At 33.7% G+C, this 11,562-nt stretch overlaps 1 non-coding gene and 1 pseudogene across 1 annotated transcript; both read right to left on the bottom strand.

Moving 5' to 3' along the window:
• Positions 1-4,215: 4,215 nt before the first annotated feature.
• Positions 4,216-4,322, bottom strand: LOC122124949. The gene has a single exon (XR_006150699.1). It is a non-coding gene; the product is annotated as a U6 spliceosomal RNA (small nuclear RNA).
• Positions 4,323-8,206: 3,884 nt separating this feature from the next.
• LOC122124957 lies at positions 8,207-8,303 on the bottom strand (annotated as a pseudogene).
• Positions 8,304-11,562: the final 3,259 nt, after the last annotated feature.

Below are 11,562 nucleotides of genomic sequence, written 5' to 3'. Positions count from 1 at the left end.
GGAAATAGGAGATCGTCGAAAAAAATCACATCAAGTGATGCCAGACTTAAAGAAACATAGGTCCCATGGGTTCCCTTATTAATAATAATTAGTTTATATCAAGGATAATTTCATGTACATTAATTTGGCATTTTGTTCCATGTTGAGCATAAAACATTATTGCTATATTGTTTGTTATTATTTCTGCAAACAGGCAAGTATATGTAAAGAATTACGTTTATCTCATCCATTACTGAAGGAAGAACACCTAAAAGAGAAACCCCTACAAGGAAGACCAACTCCTACATATTTAGCTTCATTCCTATGTAAGGCCAGTGTTGTCCCCTGTATCCTCACGTTATACATTACAACTCTATACTTGGTCATCCTGTATATCCACTATCATCTATATTGTGACCTAAATGCCCCAGCAATATCAGTTGCTTTACTTTTTGAAAAATTTCTCTCTTGCTTAGGTTGGTGTGTGTGTGTGTGTGTGTGTGTGTGTGTGTGTGTGTGTGTGTGTGTGTGTGTGTGTGTGGTTTTACAAAGATCAGAAAGCAACATTTTACATCATTTAGATTACATCTTTTAGGTCATTGTAAGTTGTGGCTGATGGGAGAAATCTCTTGCTATTTTAAAGATGAAACAGAAAATTATATTTGTGCATGTGCCACAGTTGCTTTATTAGTCTGTAGTTGAACACATAACTTTGATTTATATCTTGCCTGTTGTGAATAATGTGAATAACAGTGAACTACAGATATATTTACGAGTTACCCAGAGAGAATTAATCATATGATTGGTGGGTCAGATGATATTTCAACTTCGCATTTCTTTAGAAAATTGCATACTACTTTCTACAACGAGAATACTAACCTATATTTTGACCAAGAGTGTAGAAAATTTCCTTTGCTCCACACTCTCACCAACATTATTACCTTTTAAGTTTTTTTTAAAGGGCATGTTTTTACTATGTGCAGTATCCCAGGCTGGCCTTAAGCTGAAATCCTCTTACTCCAATTTCCCAAATGCTTGGAATTACAAGCCTTTACCACCAGACCAAGTTCCTTCGAATATTTTTGATAAGAGTTATAATAGTTATGTAGTAGTATCATAGTAATTTTGAATTGCATTTCTCTAATGACTTCTGTTCACACAGCATTAAGCCAGCATAGAAGTGATATTAAACACAACTTTTTAAAGCCACTGGTGATTTTCAGGGCATATTGGAAAATATGTCTATTCAGAACTTTTATCGATTTTTAATCAAGTTCCTTGTTAATCTCATCTTTAATCTCTCTATACAAAATCAATAATTCATTCCAGGTAGTAGAAAGGAAAAATTGAGCAACACCTAACATTTTTCAATTTTCAATAACATGATATTGCTTAAATCATTTTTGCTTATGCTTGAGACTATATAACTCAATTTAGTGAAGCCTTTTACAAGGCTATATGTATTTAGTTTATTTTACTCTGATTGCTTTTTCCAAAGCCTGTGTGTCTAATTTTCCTTGGTTTCTTTCAGTCTCATGTAGTTCAGATTTCAAACTGAAGAATAAATGGAAAGACGCAACCAAAAAAATAGAGTTCCTCTCATCTGATGATGCCTCTACAAGAATGAGGAAAGAGTTCATCCTGCTAAGGACCTATGATAGGTTATCAAAAAGAGAATTCATTCTTCTAGGTCTTCCCTTTCTTTGCAATTTAATTTAAATAATGAAAAACACAATATACTGCTTAGTTACTTTTAGGCTTTATCAATTTTGAACATTTTCATATGGACCTTAGCTCAGTCTACAATTCCTTCATTATTCTGACCCTGATAGTTTAGCACTATCAAGACATAAGATAAGCAGTTTGATTTACAGCATGAGAAGTTATCCACCTGGCTTCCTTGGAAGCACAGCATAGTCAATAGATAACGTTACTTCTGGTGGCTCACTACATGTATTGATTTCTGTAATACATAGCACATTCTGTTTAGTATTAAAAAAAACTGCTGGCTAAACTCAAAGTTCATTAGTAATTTATGTTAAGTATTTCACAAGTTTTATGTCTTTTAGTTCTTAAGAAAACATTTGCTATGATGTTAATGTTATTACCATTTTAGAGTTGAGAAAAATTGTAATTAAAGTCACTAAGTGCATGGCCCAAAGACACACAGTGAGGAAGGAAATGAGTCAAAGTTTCCAAAAGCCTTTCAGCAATACAAAAACGGTAGGTGAAATATCTCCATTCTCTTACACTCTCAATTCAATATTCATATTGTCCAATAAATAATAGCATAGCAATTATTGCCCATGGTAATTGTTTTCTGTCACATTTTGTCTTCAACACAGATTGTGTTGGTGACATTGGGTTATCGTGCACAGAGCTGAGCTTATAAATTGAGGTCCAAAGAGAGGCAAATTTCTTCTGCCCACAGTTCTAGTATTCTTTTTAAAAAGTACTAAAACTTTTAAATACTATCACTTACTCTCTTTTAAGAATCTCAACATGAAATAAATTCACATATAATCACTCCAAAATGCTTTAAAAGTAGGAAATGATAAAACAGTCCCCCTGTGAAGTAAATTTTTTTCTACTTTTAAAATTATTCTGAAAGCATTGTGATGGTTGGTCACACGTGTAATCCTGTTTACTCTGCATATCTACTCAGGACCCTGAGAATTATGGATAAGAGTTGGAAGCCAATCAGGCCAAAAAATTCCTAAGATTATTTTTCCAAAATTTAAATAAACTAGCAAAGGTCCAGGAATGGAGATGTAGCTCATATAGTAGCTCACCAATCTAGAGAGAAAAGGCTTAGCGAGACCATGAAGCCCTGAGTTAAAACTCTGAGCACACCAACATGCAGGCATGCACACACACACACACACACACACACACACACACACACACACACACACACTCACACACTTACTCAAAATATCTTTGGGTCAGTCTTTTCCATTAATTTCTTTTTGTGTGTGTGTGTGTGTGTGTGTGTGTGTGTGTGTGTGTGTGTGTGTGTTTTAATTGTGAAAATACTGTACAGAGGGGTTACAATTACATGGGCAAGATAATGAGCACATTTCTTATCAAGTATTGTAGCCTCCTCCTTTGTTTCCCCTTCCCATCCCTTCCCAGCCTCCCCCCGGCCCCCCACCCAACCCTCCCCCCCATTAATTTCTTTGTTAACAATATTATATGGGTGAAATAAAATAAACTCTTCCATCTTAGAACATTTTCTAATGTTTTTTATTGTAAAAGTACTGTACAGAGGGGTTAAAGTTACATGAGCAAAGTCATGAGTGCATTTCTTATCAAGCATTGTTACCTCCTCCTTTGTTTTTCCCCCCACCATCCTTTCCCCTCCACCTCCACAAGTACACTTCTCATCCCCACACCCCCACATCCCCCAACATGTTGTCTTGTGCATCTCATTGTTACAATGGCTCAACTTTTATCTCTATTTAAGCATTTTGATTTTTCCCTTTCCTTCCCCAAATTAGAGAAGTGTATTTTCAGGATGTAGGTGCACCAACATCAAATCCAGTGAAAACAGGGCTTATACTGTGCGGGAGGACCAAATAAAAAACAAAAAAATCACATTGTACATTATAAATATGTTAGAAACAACAGTAAGAAAGAATAAAAAAAAAACACTTCTGTCCTTATCTTGGGGTTCATTTAGCTTAACATCATCTTATTTAGTAATATGCATATAGCTTTTGATCTTTTCTGCTTATCCCAGTTTTCTGCTTATATTATTTATTGCAAGTAAGGGATACCTTACATATATATACATTCCAATCTATATTTATATTTATGTATATAAATATACATATATACAAATATATATACATATATATGTATGTGTAGTTAGATAGATAGATAGATAGATAGAAAGATAGATAGATAGATAGATAGGAAAATACAAACACACACACACACACCAAATTTTCTTGATTCATTCATTTTCTGAGGGGCATCGGGTTTGTTTCCCTATCTTAGCTATGGTAAATAATGCTGCAATAAACATAGCTGTGCTGGCAGTTATAGTATTGTCTTGTTTGATCATTTGAATGAATGCCCAAAAGTGGGATTGCTGGGTCATAGGGGAGCTCTATGTGGAATCTTTTGAGGAACCGCCATACTTCTTTCCAAGTGCTTGAACAAGTTTTCACTCCCACCAAGAATGGAGTAGGGTTCCCTTCTGTCCACATACCCTCCAGCATCTCTTGTTATAAAAATGTGGAAATCTTCATGAATTTGCATGTCATCTTTGCGTAGGGTTCATGCTAATTCTCTCTGCATTTTTCCAATTTTAGTGTATGTGTTGCCTAACTGAGCACAGAACATTTTTTATACATAAAGTGGAATTGATTTTCCTAAACTAGAAAATTCAACAAAAATAAGTTCAAAAGACTTGTCGTGAAATTTTAGAACCATATATTTCTTATGTAAGCACACATTTAAGAATAAAGTCAAGTTAGATATGTCAAAAACAAAATAATTCCAGATATTTGTTGTTCAAGAGATGTGTAAGAGTAGAAATTCAATTATTCTATACATGGCACCTGTCATAATGAGCACTGTAGCAAGTGCTAAGGTTTGTCAAAAATTTTATTGTTTTAAATATGTTTAATTTTGGGAATTTGCTTATATATGCCAAAATTAAGACTGTTCGGCAGGTCATAAAACTTTTCCATAAAGTATTTAAGATTTATGGTAGCAGACATATACTACTAAGTATGTACATTTCAGAGTTTATAGAAACTTTACTATGAGAAGTTACAAAGTCTGTGTAAAGAAACAGAGAGAAGAGTTAAGATTTTAACTACACAGTTTCTGTTAAAACTTGAGGGCTTCTTTTATATGTTAGTGAGAAACAAATGATGATATAAGCCATATACAAATGATGAGATGAGCCATAAAGAAAGAGTAACCTTAGTGGGTAACTTTAAAGGCTACCCGTAGCCTACAAAACTCTTGTGAAATCATAATCTTAGCCAGTTTTAAATGTACAGGAATATGAGTAAATAGGAAAATCTAATATGTAGAACACTTCAAAAACTGGAAACACTGGTGTTTGGTTTTTATTTTATTAAACATTAATAATTAATTATTGGCTTTCTTTATTTGTAGCATTGTTTTCCTTTTTGTAATAGAATACAACTTTTCATAACTCATCATCAGGAGGTACTTTGAGAATGTTACTGGGATGTCCACACCATTTTTTATTGATGCATGTGAATGTACAAAGAGAAAAATTAAGAACAAAATATTGATTTAAAATTTTCTCAAGTAGAAATCTGAATCAGAAGTGTTGATAAATGTATACACTTAAAATCTTAGTCCTAGGCTGAAGCAGTGTCTTTACAGAATTGAGGCTACAAATGTGAGAGCTGTGTTTTGTTTAGTTTTTTGGTTTGGTTTTTGTTTTTGTGGGGCTTGAACTCTGGAGCCTGAGTGCTGTCCCTCAGCTTTTCAGCTCAAAGATGGTGCTACCACTTGAGCCACATCACCACTTTTGTCTTTTTCTTCTTCTATGGTGCTGAGGAATCAAACCCAGGACCTCATGCATGCAAGGCAAGCACTCTACCACTGAGCCCCCTTCCCAGCTTCTGAAAGACTATGTTTTAAGAAATCATCTAAACAACATTTGCTTTTTGGTTTGGGTTATATAATGAAATATATGAATATCTTTTTACATTTTTGTCATTTTCATACTTCTTTTTATTGTGAAAATACTGCACAGAGGACTAACAATTACATGGGTAAGATAATGAGCACATTACCTTTGTTTCCCCTTCCCATCCCTTCGTATCCTCCCAACCGTCCCCCCAACCAAAGTTGTAAAGTTCTTTTTTCGACATAAAGACTTGTACATCTCATTGTTGAAATTGGTCCTCCTGTATCTCTGTTTTAACGATTTGTTTTTTCCCTTCTCCTCCACATACATCAACTTCATATATAGTGAAAACAGGGGTTATACCATGGGGGAGGGAGATACAAAGCAATAAAAACATAATTTTATAAATATGTTAGAATCCATCACATGAAAGATCTCTCTCTCTCTTTTTTTTGTCAGTCGTGGGACTTGAGCTCTAGGCCTGGCAGCTGTCCCTGAGCAATTCAGCTCAAGGCTCATGCTCTACCACTTGAGCCATAGCTCCACTTGTAGTTTTCTGGGTTTTTTTGTTTTTTTTTTTTGTAATTAAGTGATTACAAAATTTGCCAATTTTCACAGTATTTTGGGATGATGATGCTCATTTAAAGTCACAAACTCATTGTAGCTTTCCTGGAGCAAATTGTCTATCACGATCTGTAACATATAATGGTGTACACATATACACCATACATGTGATCAGCAGCATGGGGTTATTTAATAGTGGTTCGACCAGAGGAGTGGAAGTTCTTTGTTTCTTCTTTTCTTAAGTCCTTCTGCGTGGGTGATCTGCAAGCAGCCTCCTTTTTCTCTGGGACTCCAGCAGCCCCTGCTGCGCTGCTTGCCACCAGTAAGCACTGGAGGTGGAGTCTTCGTGCTTCTCTGTTCTGAAATTCTTTTTCTCTCTTTCTTTTTTGTTATTTTCCACCTCCTGTATTTCTCTGGGTGTTCATCTTTTTGTTTTTGTCGGTCTCTTGGGGAGGTTAAGCTTAGGAACTCTAACTCTCTTTTTGGTTGGGGAGAGCTGTGACGTTTCCCTACTGCCCTGTTGCCATCTTGGTCCCCCCTCCCATTTTCATACTTCTAAATTTATACTAACTTCAGCCACTTTATCCTTTGCAAAGTCATGAAATAGCTCTGAGAATTTGCTTCTGTGAAGATTGTTTTTGGATTTATTTCTTCTGCTCTCTATCCATTCCCTATTCTCCAGTTAGAATAATTTCAAATAGTAAAAATGGAAAAAGAGAAAAAAATCATGGTGAAAAAACAGAAGTAGAAAATTCACTGGACTTTTCTGACTACTTCAACCAACGTGAACTATTGGGGAATACATGTACACCTCATTCCCACTGGTACTCAAAGTCTCTAGTTAGGCAATTCTGATGAAGAAAAGGAACTAGATGAAAAAGTGAGGAATGGTATCATTTGCTAGAAAAAAAATAGAGAAGTGTCCAAGCAAATTTCTTCATTGGGCTGTTGAAAATAATCGGCTTACTACAGTGCAGAGACTACTTTCCAAAAAGGTCACTCATGTGAATACTAGGGATGATGATGAGTGTAGCTCTCTTCATCCAGAAGCCTACAGTAGATACTTAGACATACTGCTTATATGTGGAATAATACCAGAGTGGCTTCTTTCTTACTGCATCATGATGCAGATACCAATGCCCAAACTAAAGAAGTCTTGACAACCTTGCATCTTGCTGCTGGAAATAGAAATAACAAAGGTACGCTGGATCTGCTTCTATTGAAATATTATATCAAACCCGGTCAAGAAAAACTTGGAAGAAGCTGCATTTAATATTGCCAAAAAGTTAAGTATGTATCACCTCTTTGAAGTTGTGGAAGGCTGCAAAAATTTTTCTCCTAAGTCATAATGGTTTGGTTAAGTTTCTTAAATTTCAAAAATGCCTATCCATCTTTGTGTCCATACAAAATATTTTCACAATACAAAACCACATTAATATCTTACTTTAAATATTCATGGATTCCATGCTATTCTTCCAAGTGAATTGCCTAACTTCGATGTCAAAATGTATTCAAGATTTGTTTGTATACATCTATAATGATTTCTGCAGAGTTTGTGATTTTTATAATCAGAAATAATTTTAACTTATCTGTTGAAATGAGTAATACAGAAACTAAAGATATTTCTGTTGCTTGTCTGAAAAACGATATTTTAAAGTAATCTGTATTCTGTTTGTATAATATCCATAATCTATTTCATTCTCTCCTAGATATAATACTTTTAATTCTACATTGTTTCATAATATATAGGTTCATTAATAAATGTGTCATTTCAGATAGCATTCGATATAGAAATAGTTTAAGATTCTTTTTTTTCCCCTAGGTCCTTATAGTATTTTATTTCTTTGGGATAAATTGAAAATGTTATCTAATTTCAAAAGTTTTGTAAAGGTTATGCTATGTAAAGGCCTTTCTAAGGTGATGATTTAATACACTGATGTCAAACTAATTTTCAATTCAATGAATTACATGTATCGTTACAACTGTATTTTTGTAATCAATTTTTAATAACTGTTTTTCATTTCTTGCATATGAAGAATGAAAAATATGGAATACTACACAAATTTTCATATCATCCTTGTGCAAGTGCCGTGTTAAACTTTGTATTGCAATTAGGGTAGATTTGCTGTTGAAGCATGTAGTATCCTCTAAATTTAAGTAGTTAATGATGCAATCTTTATACAGGCATATATGCTTGGTTGACTATTTGTAACTAGGAAAACTTATTGTTCCTAAAAATGCTATTGATATTACTTCTCTAAAATTCTGTGTATATTGGAAAAAAACTTATATTGTTTGTTCGATTGCTCACATTTGCAATTTTTTTGTCAATGAGTATTTTAAGTCTTTTTCATTTTAGATTTCATCATACTTTGAAGAATTTAAAGCTAGGTCCAAAGGTGATGGCTTTTCAAGTACTTATTTATCAGCTGAGTTAGCTTTGTGGAGCTAAGGATTCAAAGTAAGCCTTGCTTAAGAGCTACTTCTAAACTTCTGTAGCTTAAAAATTCCTATATGAGATCTTATTGGCACAAATGTCTACCTGACCCTTTACCTGTCTTCCATTTAGGAACAGACGAACCAGAATATCTTACGCTGACAGCATAGATTTTCTTACTGGAACAAAACTAATCTTAATTACAAGGGATCACAGAGACAGGAACCGTTCAGATAGAAATGTTTAGGCTAGAAGGTATTTTATCAAAATATAATTGGTTATTATACCTAATATTTCAAAAGTATCTAAAGCCAAGAAGGTGAAAAAATTGTTCATATGCATGATTAACTAATGTCCTGGCCAGTCTACCATCCAACCAGGCAGGAATTTACACTACTGCATTTCTATCACCAAATATTTTCAGAGTTACAAGAGAAGTCTATATGTCTCTCCTCGATATTAGGCCTTAAATTGTTAATGTTTTAATCAAAGTGTTTCCTCTTGCCACTAGGCTGTAAATCTTCAAATGGTAAAGCTTTAGGTCCAACTCTACCAAACACTGAGGTAGAGCTAATGAAATAATACATTAAATACTTTAAATAATTTGATACTTTAACCACAACAGAATACTGCAAAACGTGTGCTTTTTTCTTATATATAGTTATACATTTTATATTTATATGTGCTGATATTTTAGTTCACACAGTGAAACTTACTAGAATTAATTGATAATTTGACAAATAAATAGGTATTTATCCCAATAAATGGAATTGGAATATAAATAATTAGGTTTAGAATACATATTAGAATATAAAAATATCAATGCAGTATCTTTGGTATAAACTTGTGATACATTCTAATGTTCTTGGTCTTCTGAATTCACATTGCAAAAAAAAATAGTTTTCCTCTAATCTATAAGGGATTTTACGCTGCTACTCTGTTTATTGTTTTAACTCACTGGTCCCAAACTGATTTTCTCCATATTTCTGAAGCATTCCTAATGATTATACACAAATTTTCCTGATATGATGTCTACAAGGTATTATTCTCCTGCAGGACCCAAGGGTCCTAGGATCCCAGGTCCCAGTTATCCGCATCATCAGATAACAAGGGCAAGATTTCTCACCTAGGCCCATGCAACATGCCAACAGAAAGTAATTGAAAATCCATCTCAATTTCTCATTTCCTGTAGTATTTCAGGACCGCAGCAGTAAGCAATTGTGAAATGCAAGACAACTTAAAATGAAAGATGAGATCACAATATCTGAGAGAAAGTACAGTAATTACAACTTTAAATTTACAGATGCCCAGCCCATATGAGTGAACAAGATCACAATGTCACAAAATTATTTTTAATACCCCTCTCCTAATGATTACTGAAAGATTTCAGTCCAGTATAAGTAGGCCTAAAAATTGTTCTGGGAACGATAGATCCATAATTGGTCTACCAAGGCTAGGAAAACTTTACTTACAGGTCAATCATAATTCAGAAAAACATTAATTGAGAAGATCCTTAATGCTTCAAACTACTGGTACTACAGTAAATCTTGGTTCTGTAGTTTAAAAATGCTATCATTCTCAAGGCAATGATAACCTACCTTTAATCTCCTGAAAATATATTCTTTTTCAAAACTTTTTAAAATCACATTCACCAAAATAATATTTGACAAGTAAATGATACTTAGTGACATTACAAGTTTTACAAGTGTAGGGAGCAAGTTACAATAGAGTTGAATTATTTACCCAGCACTAAAGCCAAACACGTTCAACCATTCATTAAAGTGTAGAAATAGTACCCCCCAATATTTGTTTTGTTCAGCAGGTGCCTTCCAGAAATGTGTTAAATAGATCAACCTCCCATAATTCAAACCCAAACACTAGCTAATAAAGTAAATTTCATCACTTAATAAGGTACATTTTAAAAAGTCACAAATAGTTGCCTTATCATATGTTGTTTTATGTTTTCCCTATCTGTCTAACATAGTATGAAATAAGACTTTAAATCTTGAATATGGGTACTCATCAGAGATGTGACAAATATAAAATCTGTCTTCTATTTGAATCATATTCCTCTATAATAGTAAATTTTAGTTTTCTTCCTTTTCCAAAACTTATAGGTAGTAGAAAATATTATCCCATGTCAAATAAAATAATCACAAAACTTTGTACAAATCCATTCATAAAAACTGGTAGCTAGGAATATATTCTGAGGCATTTTTAAACTTTCTTGTTGACTAAAGATTAATCTTCCAAATGAATCAGAATATTATCACATCTCCAGTCTTGCAAATTGTTATTGCAGATGAATGAAATATGGAAATATAAGCTGACATACGTTCAAGTATATGCAGGATTGAAACTCTTTGGAATGTATATAAACCTTTCAAAGTATTAACAGATAGTTTAACAGAATGACTATCAGGAAGTTGAAACCAGAAAGGAATAATAGTAAAAACATAGAATGAATGAAAAATGGAACAAGGGGCAAGTACACCTAGAATACTCAATGTACACATGTGACAAAAGAAGTGGTAAATCTGAAATAAATCTTGGAGAAGGGGTTGGTTGAGAATTATAGAAGGAGTCACTCTGACCCAGGAGCATTGGAAAATTAGATAGACATATTTATTGTAATACACTTGCACAACATTTTGAAATTCAGTTAAAAACATAACAAAAAACAAAAACACACAAAAATCACAAGCAAACAGCAACCTCTAGATAGAATAAATATGACCGCTCAAAATTTTAAATATTTAATGAAGGGTAGTCTTGGGAAAAGCAAACAAAACTGTTCAAAGAGGGAAGTTTGGGGTAGCAGAGAATTTTGAACAGATTTAAATAGATTGTCTAAGGTTATAAATCACCTGCATCTGCTGCAAATATTTTCTTCTCTGAGTTCTCTTTCTCTGCACTGGATACTCCAGTCCTAAGCCACACTTGATAGCTTGTGAAGATA

This window comes from Dipodomys spectabilis, unplaced genomic scaffold, assembly GCF_019054845.1.
Source record: "Dipodomys spectabilis isolate Male_0828 unplaced genomic scaffold, ASM1905484v1 ptg000255l, whole genome shotgun sequence".
Taxonomy (NCBI): Eukaryota; Metazoa; Chordata; class Mammalia; order Rodentia; family Heteromyidae; genus Dipodomys; species Dipodomys spectabilis.
Note: the sequence above shows the minus strand (reverse complement) of the source record. Positions and strands in the feature narration are given on the sequence as shown.